At 40.1% G+C, this 20,961-nt stretch overlaps 1 protein-coding gene across 3 annotated transcripts in view; it reads right to left on the bottom strand.

Moving 5' to 3' along the window:
* amot (angiomotin) overlaps window positions 1–15,456 on the bottom strand; it is a 44,880-nt gene extending 29,424 nt beyond the window's left edge. The window contains exon 1 of one of the 3 annotated variants that reach the window (XM_061740271.1): window positions 15,226–15,456. The gene's annotated coding sequence lies outside the window, so the exon portion shown is untranslated. Of the gene's footprint in view, window positions 1–1,670; window positions 1,761–15,225 lie in introns of those variants that run through there. The other 2 variants (XM_061740273.1, XM_061740272.1) reach the window with 2 other exon arrangements.
* Window positions 15,457–20,961: the final 5,505 nt, after the last annotated feature.

Raw genomic sequence — 20,961 nt, 5'->3', positions numbered from 1 at the left:
AAAAAAAAAAAGTGAAAAATCGATTTTACGAGTTTCACGTTTTAACATCGTTCTAATTACATAATCGCGATTACGATTTAAAATCGATTAATCGAACAGCCCTAATGGAAACCAGCTGAATTAAACTGGTTCGGTTCAGACGTGAACACCAACTGAACTAAAAATCTGTTCAATCCAGATCTGGACACCAGCTGAACTTAATCAGTTCAATGTATTATTTATATTTATAAATTAATCCTGTGCATGGTCACGGGGATCTGCTGGAATCTATCCCAGCTCATCACAGGGATACACCCCTGGACGGGCAAATTTAAAATACAATCAACCTAACAAGCATGTTTTTGGACTGTGGGAGGAAGTACCCAAAGAACCCACACAAGCAGAAAGAATCCCGGGCAAGAAAATCAAACCAGGACCTTTCGTGCTGTGATCCAACAGTAATAACTACTAAGCCACCGTGCTGCTACATTTACGCATGTTTCTATTATATAATATGCCAGATGTCAGCACAGCATTAGCTCATCATCCAACTTCTGAATGCAGCATCAATAACAACATATGAGCCATAAAGTGGAAAGTTGAAAGTGTATCCATCTTTGAAACATTGCTCATATGAGGGGCTGCTGTGATAAATTGTATAGAAATAAACTTGCCTTTCCATATTTTTCTTTCATTTTTCTTGTAGCAATCCTGGTTTTACAAACGTCAACAGTGTTGTAGCACAAGAAAAAAAAAACTTTAATGACAGGTTGATATTTTTCAACCAAATACAAACAAAAACAAAATTCATATTCAAGTATTTTATAAATAGTTATAAATACTGCATGTTTTCACCTTTTAGTGTGTGAGGAGGCGATGTATGTCAAATGTATATTAAAGGAGCATGAGGCTCTTTTTAAGAAATGAGACTCTCTAGCGCCACCCTTCACCACGACGGCCGTCGGGGGTACTGCAGCCAACAGTGAAGCCGGCACGGGAGAACGGTGAGAACGCACATGCAGCGTCATGTGACGTCACATCCGCAGGACAGTGCGGGAAATTCCGGTCACAATTGCAGCACATTTTGCAGCACACAGCCTGTTCAAGGCAACGGAGAGATACACTAGAGGGCTCATTCATTTTGGTTTGGAACGCTTCATCTGACATTATTACTAGAAAACTTAAAACGTATAGGAATTTATTTCATAAATCCTGCCTGAAGCTCCTTTAAATGTGCTGATGTGTGTCAACTACTAAGCAACAAAAATAGTTTATTGATAATTAACATATTAGTTGTTGATGTTCCTCCAGATGTTTCTTCTTAATGCGTATATCATGTATAAATCAGCTGGGGAGAACTCAGTTTAATCTGCAACATCAGAGCAGTAACAAACTGAACAACCCGGATCTGTACTTTGGATTGTACAGACCCCCCCCCAATGAAAATAGCTTGAAGCTCAACTCCACGGTAAGGACCTGTGCTGGAGATCTTAGTCCTTTTCAATTACAGTGTGTGCCAGAAACAACTGATCTACCTTTTATGAAAGCAAGGCTTTCACAGAACACAACCCCAGATGACAGGTCACTTTTTAAACAATTCCACAACTCGTGTTTCTACTAACGCCAGAAAGTTGACTTCAGCTCTAATTCTGCCTCTCTCTTACGAAATCTGCTGCCAAAAATGTTCCTACCTGTACGGTTTCCACAGAAAATCACAATGAAACCCGCCGGCGTGATAAATAAGGCGTCAGACTTTCACTGGAAGTGTCTCGTATCCAACATCGACCTGCCGTGAGCTGATCTGAAGCAACACATTCCTGTTCCCAATCCCGACTCAGTGGCTGTAACAGGTGGGGCTGGGAAGTAGACAGGTGGGACTGGCAGCCATTCAGCTCCCGCCACACCTTCATACCAGCGCATTATTGTAACCGCTTCAGCTGCATTTGATCTGTCACGCTGCAACTTTTACTTCCATGACTTATGAATTGAGCAACAGGATGTAACAAAGGCTCCGCGCTTAATTTCTGTGATCAGCTGAAGAGGATGTTCAGGTACTGGTGGGTGGTGGATCTCAGTAACACCCTCAGGTGAACAACCACCCAGCCAGCGGCTCCATGTGGGGGCAGAGGGCTTCAAATGGGTAAAGGTCTGGGATCCTTAATGGTTTCAGAGTTATAGCCCCTAAATGTGAAGTCTATAAGGACCAAATATATTCAACCCATGATGAATAGAAATGGACTTTGGCAAACTGTAGGGGTGTAACGATACACTAATCTCACGATACGGTACGATACACGATATTGAGGTCACGATAACGATACGATATTATAGCAGTATTTTTTTAACAACCTTGAATGAGGAACATATGACTGGAAAAAATTGTCTTTTATTTGAAAGACACGAAATACAAAAAAAAAAATACTGCACGTTTGCCCTATTGTTACAGTTTGTAATGCTTTATAACTGTTTAAGTTTTAAAGAGAAAGCCAGGCCAACCATTTTCCACAAACTGAACTAAAAGTAAATGTCAGGTTTGCATTATGCATCTTCAGTTTCATACAAGTACAAATATAAATAGTTTCTCTCATGTGTGATTTGACTTTTTTCCTATCCAGAAATTTAACAACTAAAATTAAATAAATAAATAAAAGTAAATAAATACATACAATTTTACATCATAAAACAGATTGATTCATGCTCACCTTATAAGTGTAAGAGGAGATTTATTTTTGTTAATAAGTTTATTTTGGTAATTCAGGGTTCATTATTTTATAAATATATTCTGTATATTCTGATGTAAATCAGGGACTATAATTACACTAGTCAGTTTATCAGTTGTAAGTAGGTTTTAGATTGGGCGGAGTGATACAGCACTAGGTGCTGTGTTGATGTTCTAAAATCCTACACTGTTGAGGGACATTAAAGTACACTCAAACTCGGCAGAAGTTGTCCCCGTGTTTATCCTACTCACGACCCGAAAAAGGTTTAATTTAATAAGGTAAGGCTTAACTCTACACCAGCCTTACATAAGTAAAAGTTCAGAGCTCAAAACGGGGCCGCAAAACGGTACTAGTTTCTTCTGAGCGGAGTAAGATTTTGGTCCGCGGGTCGAGACGCGGTCGGATGCGCATTACAAGTCAACACAATAGATTAATATTAATAACCCAATATCGCGATACACTTTGTCACCTCCACAACACGTATTGTGACGTTTTTGTATCGCAAAATTTCGTGGCACGATATATTGTTACACCCCTAGCAAACTGCCAAAAAGCATCTGCTTTTCTCCAGGTCTGCACACGTGCTGATGATCAGTTCATCAAGATCTGACGATTATCAACACCTGACTGAAACAGACCCTCTTAAAGCCTGCAGAGGCTGTAAGGTGTAAGATTACCCACATGATTTGCCTTTGTTTTGGGTCCATTTCTATGAAATAAATAATAACAAAGTGAAGGCAGTTATGGGTAGTTGACTGATGTCTTGCCTCAGACTATGACCCACAGCAGTCAGATTAGTTTAATTAAAAAAGACAAAAACAGAGGTTTCCAATAGGGGGAACCAGCTGTTTGACATGACTGCAGTTGTTTTATACGGGATCCTCAGCTGCGATGACATTAGGGGTTGAGCTGATGAATCAGGAATGACAGACACCAGCAGTATCTGACACCTGTCTGAGACAGATCCAGGACTGCTCTGACCCAAATGGAAAATGTGTCACTTTTCCAGCTCATGTTTACACTGTCATCATGCCGAGGTATCAGACAGTGAAACGAAAATTATTTCTGAGCGGCTGTCTTTCAAATGCGTCAATTTTTTTAAATATTCCGTGGCTCTAGTGGCCTTTATTCAAAGAGTTGACAGGAAGGGGGTAAAGAGAGAATGGGGACAACATGCAGCTAAGTGCCACAGGCTGGGACTTGAACCTGCGACTGCTGCAGGAGGACTGTAGCCTCAGTACATGGGTCGCTAGCTTTAACCGCTGCGCCACCCAGCAGCACCAAATCTTCTCAACTTTACCTGCTTCTCATAAAGTCTTCAAGAAAATAAAAGCTCTTCAGAGATGACTGGTTTTCTGCATCAAGTTGTCATAAAATGTGAACAGCAATACAATGTCCTGAAGCTGATAACGTAGACTGTTGTAACGTACTGGAGTGTAGTTAATGGTCATCAAGGTGTACACAACTGGTCACACAGCTGGGTCTACCAGGGTTGTGTTGAAGCAGGGAAACATCTAAAACATGCAGGGCAGCAGCTCTTGAGGACCAGGGTTCCTCACCCCCGTTTCCACGCTTCAACACACCCTGATACAAGTGACTGCATCATTAACAGACCTTGGTGACATGCTAAGGATGACCTATAATCTGAATCAGGTGCGTTAGAGCTGGGAAACATCTAAAACATGGAGGACACCAGGCCTTAAGGACGGTGATTGAAGAACCCTGGTCGAGACATTGATGAGAAGCTGACAATGACCATTAATTAGAATCAGGTGAGATTATAGAGGGAGACATCTAAAACATCCAGACCCTTAAGGACTTAGGCAAGGCAAGTTAATTTGTATAGCACAATTCAACAACAATGTGATTCAAAGTGCTTTAAAGAGACATTAGGAATAAAAAGCATAATTTAAACAAGAAAGAAAGGAATAAGAACAAAAATGAGTCGGATAAAATCAGCTGTTAAAATATGATCTAAACTTAAGTTTAAAAGTATCAGTGCAGGTTTGGAGCTTTATTCAAAGGCAGCTGAGAACAGGTGATTCTCCAACCTGTACTTAAATACACTGAGTGTTTCAGCTGATCTGAGTCTTTCTGGGAGTTTGTTCCAGACATGTGGAGCACAGAAGCTGAATGCAGCTTCTCCATGTCTGGTTCAGACTCTGGGAACTGATAAAAAAAACAGATCCAGATGACCTGAGGGGTCTGGAAGGTTCATACTTGGTCAGGAGGTCACTGATGTTCTCTGGTCCTGGACCATCCAGAGCTATATAGACCAGCATCAGAACTTTAAAGTCTATCCTCTGATGGACAGGCAGCCGGTGTAAAGACCTCAGAGCCGGACTGATGTGGTCCACTTTTTTGGTCCTAGTGAGGACTCGAGTAGCAGAGTTCTGAATGAGCTTCAGTTGTGGGGCGCCACTTTCTACGCTCACGGTTGGGTGTTCAAAAGATGACGAACGTGAAAACGTGCGGTCCTTCACGCACACATCAACTCTGGGGTACACACATTTCTGAGGTTTTGTCCGTTGACGACACTCACTGGCCATGCAGTGATGTCCAGAATATGAGGAAACGTGACATAAACAATAAGTTCACTACCACGCGTGAAGAACACGACAGTCTCTGAATTGCGACAATTTCACAATTAACCACATGGTCTGAACATATAAAAGGTTGGAGCACAACGATGTAACCTGCAAATCACAATCTCTGCCCTGAACTTGTTCCAGCGACGCTCCGGTTCTGATCAACATGAACCTTTCAGCGGGAGCTGCTGACAGGTTGGACATCTCTCAGTCGTCATGGCGACCATATGGGATGACTAAGAGATAAAACCCAGATCCTTAAAATATCCCAAAACTGTGTCTGAACAACCATTAAAATACAATTTGCAGTGACGAAACCGGTTCTCTAAAGTTGTTGTTTTTAAATAAAACGTGTCACTAAAAGTTTGCTTCTTTCAAACTGATGTGACTCAGCAATATGTTTTTTTTTTATTTACATAAGTCTATTTTTGAACCTTTATTTATACTATCTCGTAAGCTGTTGTTTCGTCTTGTTTGTTTCGTTTGTCTTCCGTCTTGGATAAGTGCCTCCAAAACTTTGTTATAGAAATACAATAACATTTTTTTTTTTTTATGTTTGAATCCTAAATTTGGGCACTATTCCACAAACAATTGTGACGACATCTGACTGACAGTTCTGCTGAAACTGGACCATGTGGCAGGAAATTATACCAAACATAGCAGCAGATCGCTATCAGAACATGGGAAAAATAAAAGAATCAAAGTTTTAGAATGAAACCTCAATGAACTGACAACATTGGCCAGAAAAATGGACCAGAAGTCCTGCAGAACCATGAGAGACTGATGAAGTCAGACAGGAAACGTCTACCGAGGTCTGCTGCTGCTGGAGGTGGATGTTTTCATTATTCTTTACTACCATTTTTATTTAAGACCTGTATACTTTGAAATTCAAAGAACACGTGATTTGCTTTTAACACCAATGTACATGTGGCTCTCTGCTGTCGACGAATCTATCTGACAAAAATTCCCCAATTTCAGATCAATAGTCTGTCTTAGAGTTACAGAGGTCAGTCGGTCAGTCATCTTCAAGACTGGAGTCGGTCTGTGTCGGGATCAGGGGAAAGGAGCCTATCCCTGCTCTCAGCAGATGGGAGGTGGGAACATCCAGACAGGTACCGGTCCTCAGTCATAGTTTGGACTGTTGGAGGAGGATGAAACCCCACAGTCGCATGAAGAGTAGGGGTGGGCAAAAATATTGATACGGCAATATATCGCGATACATAGTCTCCCGATACGATATCGATATTCAATGTATGTATCGCGATATATTGCTGTATCAATATTTTTGCCCAACCCTAGCTGTACTGTATTTTTGTGATTTCAATTTCAGTGTGGGTGAGACACTGCATTTTATTTTGAGTATTTTGTATCTAAGAATAATGCACACACTGCACTTTTTATTGTGTTTCAGTGTGTTTTTTCATGCAAAGATGTTGCATATTAAAATGGAAAGTTTGACTCAGTCTGTCCAATGAATTATCACTATCATCTGATGTACATATATACAACTTGGATTTTAAGATGTGTAATGCATTTTAAAATTTTTCGGTGAACTATGTAGAATATCGCGACATATCGCATAATCGGGATATCGCAATTTGTATCGTATCGTGGCTCAAGTATCGTGATGCATATCGTATCGTGAGGTCCTTCCCAATACCCACCCCTAATGAAGAGAACAGAATTCAAACCAGTGACTTGAAGCAGGAGCATTTAGAGCCACGGAACTGGAGTAGTCAGCTGAGAGGAGACATCTTCCTTTCTATAGATCAAGACTACACAGATGCATTGACCACCTGAGCCCCCTAGCTACAAGATCAGTCTCAAAATCCAGGATTTATGGAGAAATACAACCAGCGGGTTTCAGTTGTAGCTACTTTAAAAGTTGTGATGTAAAGTCATACGTTGCATAAAGTCCGAGTTTGAGATCGGTTGTTAATTTGAGGAAAAAAGCCACAAGTTCAGATTCAGCAAACTCAGCAATAATAAAAAAAAAAAAAACTTTCTGAAATTTTGATTTAAGATTTTTTTCTTTTGTCAAATTTTGCTGAGTTGACTAGACAGAATTCTTCAATGTTGGTTTTTTTTTTTCAAAATTCATGAGTCCAGCTACACTTGAATTCGAACGTCAACCCCCCACCACCACACACACGCGCACAAAGTTTCTGCTAACAGGACATGAGAAGAGCGCAGCCTGGATGACACAGGGATCCAAATGTAGTGTGGTTGCTATGGGAGACAGATGTGGGCATTCAAGCCAAACTACACCTACTCCCTGATGATCAGAGCTTCAAAGAGACAGAGCTGGAGCACAAATCTGCTCTTAGTGGCGAACTTGTCTATTCTTCCTACTCTGCAAACTTCAGCTGTACATAATTAAAAGAAGAAGGGACGTGTGAGCCGGAATTTCCCATGTAAGAGAGTAAAATATGCAGAACTGTCTCAAAGTCAGCACAACAGCCACAATCCTGAAATCCCTCATGATAGATTATCAATGTTATTCTTGGATCATAATTGTCATGTGACAAGTAAACAAAATCCACCTGACCTTTGCCAGAAAATGTCCACTTATCTCATATTTTTCTCCTGACATGCAGTCATGGATGTCAGCAGCTTTTACTTGATGCAACTTCCTGTCACATGGTTGCTTACACAACCGAAGCCAAATGCCCTCCGAAATGCTGGGGAAACTAGTGGAAAATTTAAGGAGGCTTTGTTCACTTAGAAAAACTTAGGAGAATATTCCAAACTGAGGTACTGGTTCTGGACAGTAACTCCACAGTAATAATGCAATTCAAAAATCCACCCCACGTTGCACTCTCTTTTTAATGCACCTAAGACACATCCCAAATCACTTACTATAATAAAAAAGATTAAGTTAAATAAAAAGGTATATGGTCCTGCATAACCCCCCCCCCCCCCATCTGTTTTTAATGCACCCAAGACGAACATAAATGTACTTAAAATAAAACACAGAGGGGGAAAAGGGAAGGGAGAAAAAAAAAAAGTATCAACCGGGCTGGAGGGGGGTTGGCAGACTTTTTCAGCCATGTGGGTGCCTCTTGGTGCCTGGGATATCTGGCGCACATCCCTGCTTAGGGACCGCCGGCTGTCTGGGGCTTCGGCGGTCCGGGATGCCCCTCAGGGGCTGGGTACAGTGCGTGTGCCGGCCTCCGGGAGAGCTGGTGTGGCAGCTGTCAGTGGCTAGGCGTACCAATGATGTGCTGGAGGGTGCCGGCTGCTGGGCTGCGTGCAGGTGGCGGACTGGGGATGGGAGCTTCTTCACCAGCTTCTCCTCTCTCTGCCCAATTGGGGGCTGATTGGAGGCAAGGGTTGATTCTTCGCTGCGGCTGCTGGGCTGCATGTCCCTTCTAGGGCTGGGCGGTATGGACTAAAAAATGTATCACGATAATTTCTGGCATTTATCCCGATAACGATAAAAAAATACCAATACAAAAACGTCATCAACGGGAATTTATTTTTCTTTCTTTCTTTCTTTCTTTCTTTCTTTCTTTCTTTCTTTCTTTCTTTCTTTCTTTCTTTCTTTCTTTCTTTCTTTCTTTCTTTCTTTCTTTCTTTCTTTCTTTCTTTCTTTCTTTCTTTCTTTCTTTCTTTCTTTCTTTCTTTCTTTCTTTCAGGCTCATTTCTTTCTTTCTTTCTTTCTTTCTTTCTTTCTTTCTTTCTTTCAGGCTCATTTCTTTCTTTCTTTCTTTTAGGCTCATTTCCTTCCTTCCTTCCTTCCTTCACGTACGTTGTGCGTGGATTTAACGCAGAACTATAAATCAGTTTTACACAAAAACGTCACCAACGGGAATTTATCGTTTTTACCGCGAGATGACAAATTCTTACCGTTTTTTGACGGATTATCGCCCATTCCTAGTCCCTTCCTGTCATGGCCTTGTTGTGGAGGGCTTGGGACGGCCTGATATAACGAGGATGCTGGTAGTGGTAACCAGTGATAAGAACCACTATTGTTACCGAAAGAATAACCATTGAAATCATATTACTGTATATGTATATGCATATACACATGTAAAGTACAAGTAAATGTATGTGTATACAGGTATATGTACAGATGTGTATGTATGTTTGCACATAAACACAAACTACAACTGAATAAGCTCCAGCTGATGCAAAATGCAGCAGCGCGAGTGCTGACAGGAATCAGCAAGAGAGACCACGTCTCTCCAGTGTTAGCCTCCCTCCATTGGCTCCCCGTAAAACTTAGAATCCAATTTAAAATGTCATTACTTGCATATAAAACCTAAATTGGCCTAGCTCCACAGTATTTGCAAGACCTAATAGTTCCTTATGTTCCTAATAGAGCTCTCCGTTCTCTGAGGGAAGGTTTACTCCTAGAGTATAACTATGTAAATTTGGAGGGCTGGTCTTCTGCTATTAGGCAACATTACTATGGAACCAACTTCCAGTTTGGTTAAGGAGGCTGAACCACCTCCACCTTTAAATTCAAACTTAAAACTTTTCTGTTTAGTAAAGCCTCTAGTTAGTGTAAACTCTAGTGTGTTAGGGCCAGTAGTCATAGCTGCAGCTACAGGACAAGACTAGAGAAATTTGTCTTAAACATAACTGTATGCACGCACACATACATACATACATACACACACACACACAGCTTTAGGTTTTACCAAACTTATGGTATTAACCATTAATATATATATATATATATATATATATATATATATATATATATATATGCAGACAAGGGGAAAAAAAATTAAATGGTCCGAGCGAGGTGAACTGGAAAACCATTCTGAATCATTCTGAATTGATACCAGCTCAGATCAAAATGCTGCATCCCTGATGGCGTGGAGGATTCTATAAAATGGACAGCTGGAACAACCAGAAAGTAGATGTTGACACTGAAATACATATTCAGGTTTTAGAGTGGGGGTGTCCAATTCTAGTCCTCGAGGACCACTGCCCTGCATGTTTTAGACGTTTCCCTGCTTCAAATGAATGTTCCTAACAGACTTGTTCAGACCTTGATGATATGATGTATCCTTTAAACACACTGAACACACTGTGGAGTCAAATTACATAAATATCTGGTAAAAAGCTCAAAATGAAGCATTTTTTACTCAACCGATTACATAGGACTGGGGGTAAACGATTATTTTTGAAACGATTAACCGGGCGATTATTTTATTGATTAGTCGACTAATCTAATGAGTAATTGGATGATTATTCTAACGATTATTTTTGTTCGATTAATAAAAACTATAATGTATCAAATAAATAGAAATCCTTAATAATATAGTTTACTAAACAAATATAGCACAGCAAAATAATATAGAATAATATTACACAAAATAAAAAGGCCAACCTGTTTACTCTTACAGTCCAAAAAAAATCTCCCCTGTACAAAATAAAAAAATGTTAAAAAGATGCAATGCAAAACACTGTAGCGTTTTATCCAAACGTGTTAAAAAATAACATTTGGGTAAAACAGGGCACCGTTTCACACTAAATTACATATCTTTATTACATAAAAAAATGTCCAATCACAAAAGGAACCTTTCTATGGCTGGTGGAACAAAAAAAAAAGAAAAGTTATTTTCGGTAAATGAGTTATGACCAAAAAAAACATCAAATGTAGGAGCTGATGCATACCATAATTTGATCATGTGACGTTTGTTTTTGCAGTTATTTTGCTTATTATATTTTGCAATTATTATTGTCACATCCACGAGAGACAAGGGGGCGCCTCTGCTTTAGATGCTCAAACATCGTCGTGCTGGTCTGGTATGCCAATTACAAAAGGCGTTTGGGACTAAATTTAAAGTATTCCCATACTTTTGATGACTATGGGGAAACCCTTGGGTGACCCTCGTGTGTGCGGTGATGCGTCGACGACAATATATGACAACGATATTTTGAAGTCCACGCCATCGACGTTTCGCCACAGGCCTATGGTTACAAAACGATGACAAAGAGGTTGAGCTTTTTCCTCATATATGTAGCCTAAGTGGATGCAGAGGGTCTCTGTAGTTACTCGGGGATCCCCAAAGTTTAAAGGTCAACTTCAATATCTAGAATTTGAGAAATTAAATGAGCTGTCTTCATTTGTGGCCTCCAGGGAGCTACAGCCAGCTTTCTGGTCTGAAGCAAACCAGGAAGAAACCTGTGATTCCTCTACTGACCAATAGGATCTGAAGCTAGACCTGCAGTTCACCTACTGACCACTAGAGTCTGGAGCCAAACCTGTAGTTCCTCTACTGATCACTAGGGTCCGCCTGCAACAGTGAGTTCATATCCACTGACATCCAGGTTAAAATGTCCAACTCAACAGCAGTTAAACACATTTAGAAATACAGGAACAAAAATAGTTTTGTCTCCGTAGTTAGATTTCACATCCATGACAACAGTACGAGGGAATTTTTATGTTGCCCTGGTTATATCATATTAAAAGAATTAACATATTTATACAAGGGTCATAGACTTTTGATATTTGATTAACCCTTAGCTCTCATGACTTTGCCTACATACCATCTTAATTCGACTTCTGAGCCATGAATAATGGCTTAAAAAGGGCACATTCATTCTTATTTTCGTAAATGTCTTGTGTGTCTGTTAATTGTACAAACAGACCAGCCCTGGGTAACTAGGGCACTCTGGAAGGGTTTGGGGGCAAAGCGGCCTGAAATGGCTGTCTTCACCATGTTTAAAAGCTGTTAGCCCGGTCAGTCTCATCAGAGCTGCACTGGTCCTCGATCACCAGCTGTAGATGCTAGCAGCAGCTGGATCCTGCATCCCAGACACCTTCTCCTCCTCATTCAGGTCCCTTTCAGGTCAAAAGGCACGTTTCCACTAGCAGGAGTTCCGGGTAGATTTTTCTGGGCCCGTCCTTTTGCGCATATCTCCATTTCCAGGAACAGCCGTGTAATGTGGCCTTCAGGAACCTTTACTGGTGCAAAAACAGACCTGTAGTAGGAGAGGGCCATTTTTCGGCTTTATGGACTACTTGTTGGGTGGTCTCTTTGGGTATTCTAAAAGCAGTAAATGACATCGAGCCCACTCACGTGAACTTAAATCATGTGACCAGAAATCATTGAAGCATTTTGGACCAGAGACATTTAGCTACAAGTATATGTGATGCAGTTAGAGAGTCTTGCTGTTAGGGCTGTTTGATTTTGCCCAAAAATAAAATCTCGATTTTTTTCTCTCAAAATCCGATTTTCGATTACGATTATTTTGTGAATTGACAAAAGGCAAAGAAATGATTTCAAATATGCAGTTTTTTTTATTGAACCTTTGCCCCATTGGGCTTTAAGTGCAAACTTTGCTCTTAAGTGAAAAATCGATTTTACGAGTTTCACGTTTTAACATCGTTCTAATTACATAATCGCGATTACGATTTAAAAATCGATAAATCGAACAGCCCTACTTGCTGTCATATTACACCAATATACAGGTCTGGCGGTTGAGTTTCTTTTAATCTCAATTGCTACAGCCGGTGTATGTATAACAAAAAAAAGCCCACCCCCCCAAAAAAAGGAAGTGAAATCCGTTGTTTACGCATTTCTTCTTTTCATTCTTCTGCTGGCCATTTTTGAAATTGCAACAAATGCACATTACCGCTAGGAATGGGCGATATTTTACAGTTCACGATATACCGTCAAAAAAATTCCCCACGGTAAGAATTTGTCATCTCCCGGTAAAAACGATAAATTCCCGTTATTAAATTAAATTTAATTAGTGTAGTTTAGTAGCATTTAGTATTCTTTTAGAGCAGTGTTTTGGGGGCTCCAAAGACTGAATGTGGTGATAGATGTATAGTTACAAAGGTGGAGTTGAATTGGTATTTTTTTTATCGTCATTTTTATCGTTATCGGGATAAATGCCAGAAATTATCGTGATAAATTTTTTAGTCCATACCGCCCTTCCCTAATTACTGCCCACCTGGTGGTCTGTGTCCCTATCTTTTCATTCAAAAGGTTCCTGTGTGGCTCTACAGTGAAGCACGCCGGCTGAAGGGGCCGAGGGGACGTTCGATCCCGTCAGAGGTTCCGAGGATTTATACTGAACTCCTGCTAGTGGAAACGCGCCTTAACTAGATCAGTAGTCAACAACATCTGAAAGGATTACTGTCAGAGCTAGTCCTGGTTTCAGCTTTGGGAGCACATGAACCAGAAGCAACATCTGAAATGAAGATTTTTGGACGGGTTTGATCATAATAAACGACAGCTAACATTAGTTAGTATCATAGGTTAGCAGAAACCAAGTCAGCCAAGCTAACTAAAATAGCTAAGTAGTGGTAACTGAGCTAAGTTCTTGTTCAATTCAGTTCCCAGATCTGCCCATTTTGAATTAAATGGGCTCAAGCACCAGTTCTTGCAAACATGTCACTATGCAATTCAATGAAAAACAGCCTGGAAAAGTTCCCTTCAGAAACCTGAGCAAGTGATGTCACAGGGGTCATGTCCTGCTCTTCGTTATTCAGTTTTTAGCTACCTAAATAGCAGTCAAGAAGAGCAACACAGATGTGCAGCATCTGTGTTGTCATCTAAAAAGGTTTTCTTCTCAAGTTTGCATGTTTTTAAAAATCTGGAACATACAAATGTACATGTATAGAGCAGTGGCGTCAATTCAGTCAAACTAAGGTATGGCAAGGTTACGAGTCACAGAACTGAACTACAGTATCAATCAACACGTCCAGCAAATACTCATCACAGAAGTCTGCTATGTAGCTTATCTGTGTGGTGAAGAAAATTTGAACTTTTTCAAATACAGTCTTGCTCACTGCAAAAACTCAAAATCTTACCAGGAATATTTGTCTTATTTCTAGTTAAAATGTCTAATTTTTAGTCACAAAATCTCATTACACTTAAAACAAGAGTCATCACCAGAAAAATAACTTATTTGACCATTTTCACCTGTTTCAAGTAAATTTTCACTTGAAATAAGTAGAAAAATCTGCCAGTGGGACAAGATTTATCTTCTCATTACAAGCAAAAACATCTTGTTCCACTGGCAGATTTTTCCACTTATTTTAAGTGAAAATCTACTTGAAACAGGTGAAAATTGTTGTTTTTGAGTCTTGTCTTAAATGTAATGAGATTTTTTTTTACTAAAAATTAGACATTTTAACTAGAAATGAGACAAATATTCTTGTTAAGATTTTGAGTTTTTGCAGTGCATAATAACTAGTGAAATCGATCATATTGTTCTGATTTCCATTTGTAGTTATTCTGTATGTATTAAATAATAGAATAATCAATACAAATAGACACAGAGTAATTCCATTAATGTATGTAATGCCATACCTTGCCATACCCAATTGACGCCCCTGGTATAGAGCCATGGATAAGTTTATAAAGACTTTTTCCTCATGAGAAACTTTGACAGATGAATGCATCCCTGCAAGTCATCCTAATGGGCTCAAACTCCTGCATCACCCTGGAGGTTTACAGTGTTCGGGCCCCCAAACAACCTCTCACCAGTCCACCAAAAAGTCAGAACCAGCCCTGGATGGAGCAAACCTTCCATGTGACCCTCGTGGACCCCTGTGACCCCCCACCCCCACCCATGGGTGCTGACAGCAGCCTGCCTTCACTTCCTGTCGTCTGAGCTTTAAGGCTGATTTATGGTTCCGCGTTACACCAACGCAGAGACTACGGCGTAAGGTACGCGTAAGTTCTGCGTCGATTTAACGCTGAACCATAACTCAGGCTTTAGTTTCCCCAACATTAGCAAAGAAAAAAACAAAAAAAAAAGTCTGTTCTTTCCCAGCAGCCATTTCAGCTGGAGTCAGAACAAAGAAAAGTGGAAAAGTTTCAACTGTAAACACTTTTTGTTCCGCACAAAGCATTAGAGTTGAGCACTAAACCGGGATAATCCTGAGACGTGCAGCAAAGCCGTCTCGGGAGAGATGTGGGTTTCGGGTCGGAATCTTTTTTTTTTTTTTTTTCTTTTTTTACCTTTCTTCCTCCACAACTCACTCAGACATCCTCCTCTTCAGAGCCGCGGACAGCCGCGGCTGAGCCGGGGAACGGAGCCTGAGACGAGGCTGCTCAGAGCTGGGAGCGCCTGCAGCGCCGCGACACCAGAGCGTCCAGAGCGTTCCCAGCAAAGTCCATGTTGAGCGGAGCAGAAAGACGCGGAGCAGGAAACTCCTGAGACTCTCCCGCAGGAATGTCCAGCCCCCTCCTCCTGGAAAACCTCCTCACATCTCACTACTGCTGCGTTCCATTTACCTCGGAAGTCGGAACTGGGAATGTCGTCACAGCCGAGTTATCAGCGTTCCAGTTACAAAGTCGGAAAACAAGTTTGTAGTTCGCATATACAGTACTCGAGTTGAGGGGGGATGGCATCCCCCCTGAAATAAAAAACAGTCAAAATCATCCCCCCTGTAAAACTGCCATCCCCCCTTTCCATCACTTATGTTATTTCATCAATGAATGTGGTTTTACTGCTATTTCAACATTTAGAGTCATCACCAGAAAAATTACACCAGAAAAATAACTTATTTGACTATTTTTACCTGTTTCAAGTAAATTTTCACTTGAAATAAGTAGAAAAATCTGCCAGTGGGACAAGATTTATCTTCTTATTACAAGCAAAAAAATCTTGTTCCACTGGCAGATTTTTCTACTTATTTTAAGTGAAAATCTACTCTAAACAGGTGAAAATTGTTTTTTTTCCCAGTGATGAGTCTTGTTTAAAGTGTAATGAGATTTTTTTTACTAAAATGAGACATTTTAACTAGAAATAAGACAAATATTCTTGTTAAGATTTTGAGTTTTTGCAGTGATCCATTTTACGTATCCTGTGAAGGACAGCGTCATATTGATAAGTTCAGAAAACTGTTTTTTATTGTTGTGTTTTGATGTATTTGATGTAAGCCCAGTGTATATTTAAAGCTTACAGAAGGCTGCATTTAACTGCTGCTATGTCATTCCTGCAGTATTTCTGGTCACTGCTATTATTTGTAATATATTATATTATTTGTAATCAGCACAAATTATCTGTCCCCATATGATAAAATCCACCACCCCCCCTGATTTTTTTATACAACTCGAGTACTGCGCATATACACCATGAAAAATGTAAATTACACTATAGCAGCATATATATGCTGAACAATACTTGTATAAGACTGATTTAGTGTGACCAAAACTAGAATGAAGTGCTACGAATTTTTACAGAGCTCTCTTCTACTGTTTACAACCGGGGCAGCCATCTCGGAATGTGAACTCGGGGGTGGTGAAGACTCTCCCACTTTCCCAGTGGGAAATCCCACTTAGAGGGGCGTTCCAGTTGAAAAATCTAACTGGGAACTGGGAAATCCCCACTTCCGAGGACAAATGGAACGCGGCATACCTCCTACATCTCAGGGAATCTGGACGAAAGTTATTTTTTCCTCTCTTCCTCTCTCCGCTCTGCATCTCTAATCTAATCAATCACATTCTCGGGAGAACAGACGGAAAAAAGGAAAAGGGGGCGAAGCAAAAAAGTTTAAGCACGAGTGCTTGTTTTCCCAGCATTCATTTCGGGGTGTTTTAGCGGACAAAATAAACTCGTTTTTTTGAAGGGTAATTCTGACTTCAGTTTGATGTTTTTGTTGTTTGTTCCTGTGAGGAAAAAAAAGTGAAGTTGGATCAGTACAGAAAAGACAAAGTAGGCTACATACAAAATGAAAAAAACAAAACAAACTCAGGCTTTGTGAGTCGGTGGTGCCTTCAAGCCCACCGGAGTGTGGGACACTGGTGAGAGCCACTCTCCAACTCAAACCGCGCCCCTGAGGTTTGGGATTATGCTCAGTTGTTAGAATCCTACAGAAGAGTTACGGCCAGGCAGGAGAAAAATAAAAATAATATTGGAGAGGAGGAAGTTTTTTTTTTTTATTATGCACTTCGAAAAAAAGTCGAAATGTCAAAAAGAAAAGTCGAAATGCAGAGAAAAAAAGTCGAAATGCCGAGAAAAAAAGTCGAAATGCCGAGAAAAAAAGTCGAAATGCAGAGAAAAAAAGTCGAAATGCCGAGAAAAAAAGTCGAAATGCTGAGAAAAAAGTCGAAATGTCGAGAAAAAAGTCGAAATGTCGAGAAAAAAGTCGAAATGTCGAGAAAAAAGTCGAAATGTCGAGATTAATGTTGAAGTACAGTTTCGAGAAAAAAGTCGAAATGCCAAGAAAAAAGTCGAAATCCCGAGAAAAAAAGTCGAAATGCAGAGAAAAAAGTCGAAATGCCGGGAAAAAAAGTCGAAATGCTGAGAAAAAAAGTCGAAATGCCGAGAAAAAAAGTCGAAATGCCGAGAAAAAAAGTCGAAATGCAGAGAAAAAAAAGTCGAAATGCCGAGAAAAAAAGTCAAAATGATGAGAAAAAAAGTCAAAATGCCGAGAAAAAGAGTCGAAATGCCGAGAAAAAAGTCGAAATGCCGAGAAAAAAGTCGAAATGTCGAGATTAATGTTGAAGTACAGTTTCGAGAAAAAAGTCGAAATGCCAAGAAAAAAGTCGAAATCCCGAGAAAAAAAGTCGAAATGCAGAGAAAAAAGTCGAAATGCCGGGAAAAAAAGTCGAAATGCTGAGAAAAAAAGTCGAAATGCCGAGAAAAAAAGTCGAAATGCCGAGAAAAAAAGTCGAAATGCAGAGAAAAAAAAGTCGAAATGCCGAGAAAAAAAGTCAAAATGATGAGAAAAAAAGTCAAAATGCCGAGAAAAAGAGTCGAAATGCCGAGAAAAAAGTCGAAATGCCGAGAAAAAAGTCAAAATGCAGAGAAAAAAGTCAAAATGCAGAGAAAAAAGTCGAAATGCCGAGATTAATGTTGAAGTACAATTTCGAGAAAAAAGTCGAAATGTCGAGATTATTGTTGAAGTTCAATTTCAAGAAAAAAAAATCGAAATTTTGTGAAAAAGGGGAAATTTCGACTTTATTCACAAAATTTCAACTTTTTTCTTGAAATTGTATTTCAACATTAATCTCGACACTTCGACTTTTTTCTCGAAGTGCACAATACAAAAAAATCTTCCGATCTCAAATACTTTTTTCTCCTGCATGGCCCTAATACAGGGGTGGCCAACCCTGGTCCTCGAGAGCCACACTCCTGCATGTTTTAGATGTTACCCTGCTTCAGCACACCTGATTCTAATGAATGGTCCTAATTAGCTTGTCATCAAGGTCTGCACAATTCTGTTGATGACACAGGTACTTGTATCATGGTGTGCTGAAGCAGGGAAAGATCTAAAACATGCAGGAGTGTGGCTCTCGAGGACCAGGGTTGGCCACCCCTGCCCTAATACTCTTCCGTAGAATCCAGATCCGGATACGTAGAAAAACTTGCTGAGTTTCAGATCATTTGGTGGTAGTAATACAGGGGTCTTCAACTCCGGCCGGATGTCCTGCACGTTTTGGATCAGGGGTCTCCAACATGGTCCTCGAGAGCACCTACCCAGAAGGTTTTAGATGTCTCCTTGCATCAACACACCTGATTCTAATTACCGGTCATCACCAGCTTTTCATCACGGTCTGGACACGCTTGTCGACACAGCTCCTTGTATCACGGTGTGCTGAAGCAGGGTAGCCTCTAACATGCTGGATAGGTGATCTTGAGGACCAGGGTTGGTGACCCCTGGTCTAAATGGTTCCGTTTTAACACACCTGATTGAAATTAATGCTTGTCATCAGCATGTCATCAAAGTCTGTTAATGATATAGCCATTTGTATCAGGGTGCGCTGAAAAACATGCTGGACACTGGCCTTCGAGGACCAGAATTGAGGACCCTGTAGTAATATAATATTTATGGGATGGATCCTAATCCTGCACATATTAATTTTTTACTGGAGTAATATTGACCGAATTTAGATTTTTCCCAGATTTTCTTTCAATTTAAAGGTTATCTGCTCCTCAGAGAGCTTTAGTTTCAAATTCAGGTCAAGCGAGTAAAATACACTTATCTGGTTATCATGAATGTTGCTGAAGCTAGATGTTCCAACATGACAATGTATTCAGTCACGATCTGAATCTGACCCCAGGATGATATTCTGGAACATTCCAGGTGGACTTTACAAGTATTCATTTATACCACAAAGTCAAAAACACAATGTTTTGGTCCTCAGTCTCTTAAAAAAAATGCGAGGTTTGTATTTCTGACCTTTCCAGCTCTCAAATGTAACACAAACAAGAAAGCATGTCTAAGAAATGTTCCTTTGTCATCTTCCTGAAATTTTTGCTCTTCAAAGATCACTGCAGATTTCTGAGTAGAGAATCTTGTTGCTGTCTTCATTGACTTCGATATATGCAAGTTATGTACTTTATCCCTACTCAGATATGCTGCTGGGATAGATTAAAACAAAGGATGAAATCAGGTGCAGTGCTGGACATTCCTAAACTGACGTCACCTTCAGTTTTCTGAAGATTGATTTTGGAGGCCCGGGTGTTGTGACTGCGTAATCCAAAAACGGGTAAATGGTTGGAACAACCAAGCCCGGTTGTTGGTGGGAACACACCACTGTTAGTCTGGTTGATGCTGACCTACAGTCATTCTGACTGTGTTTGCACATCCATTGCTACTTATCCCACTGATGAAACAAGATCTGAAACGAATGACAGGTCAGGTTGCAACTCTGGCTGAGCTGTCTGTCTCTAGACCCTTCCAGTCAACCCAGATGGTGTTCTGTTAGTTCGCTATTCATCTCAGAAGGAACTCTTACACCTTCAGATACCTATGAAGTGTTCTTATTTTTTACTTGCCAGCAGCAGATTGAATTGAAGATTCAATCTGCTTTTCAAAGACCAGCTAACGATCAGAAGAGACCTCAAATGCAGATTAGATCAAGGATTTAGAGCAGAAGAAAAAAGCAAAGCAGCTGACATATTTTCCTTCTCTGTCATCGTGACAAGTGATGGATCCCTGGGGATAGAGTAGATTAGTTACCAACCCTGGTCCTCAGGATCCATGTGCATCCTTTTAGATGTTTTTTCAGATGTATTGCTCTTGCCTTGGACGGGAAGGAACGATGGATCGTTTTCAGACCTACATCTTTCTTGATGTGGCTCTGACCTATAAGGCTACCAACCCTTTTTGTGAAAGGTTACTTAATTGTAAAATAACTCAGGAGACAAAGAGTCAAGATAATACTCCTCATAAATCTGACAAACCCAGTGGTTAAAACATCAAAATGAACACAAGCCTCCAAAAAAAAAGATCCACAAGTATTTGGACATTTTCAAAACTCATTAATATTGAGGTTTTGTTTAATATGATTTTTATTCTTTAAGATTAAATGCTATGTTCTTGTGCAACACTTAAAATTAAATCCAACAGTCTTAACTTTGATTACCCTCACTTTGTTTTTATTTCATCCATTGTGGCGGTGTATTGATATAAAAATCGTAAAAAAAAGATCATTATCCAAATCATTTACTTTTACCATGAGGTCAAAATCAAACAAAGTAAAAAGAGAGGTTTTTGAACCAAGATTCAAGTGAAAGTTCATTTCCCCAAAACACTATAAATAAATGTTCTTATCTGGATAAACAAACAAGAGCTCTTAAAGGGACAGCGTCCTCACGGTTCAGCACAAACCTCTGGAAGGAGTTTACCGTTTTGAGATGGAAATGCAGCATAGGAAGAATTAAGATTTCACAACCTGTCAAAAATAAACAACATTCATTAGTCTAAACCAGGGGTCACTGGTCCTCAAGATCACCTATCCAGC

This window comes from Cololabis saira, chromosome 14 (assembly GCF_033807715.1).
Source record: "Cololabis saira isolate AMF1-May2022 chromosome 14, fColSai1.1, whole genome shotgun sequence".
Taxonomy (NCBI): Eukaryota; Metazoa; Chordata; class Actinopteri; order Beloniformes; family Belonidae; genus Cololabis; species Cololabis saira.
Note: the sequence above shows the minus strand (reverse complement) of the source record. Positions and strands in the feature narration are given on the sequence as shown.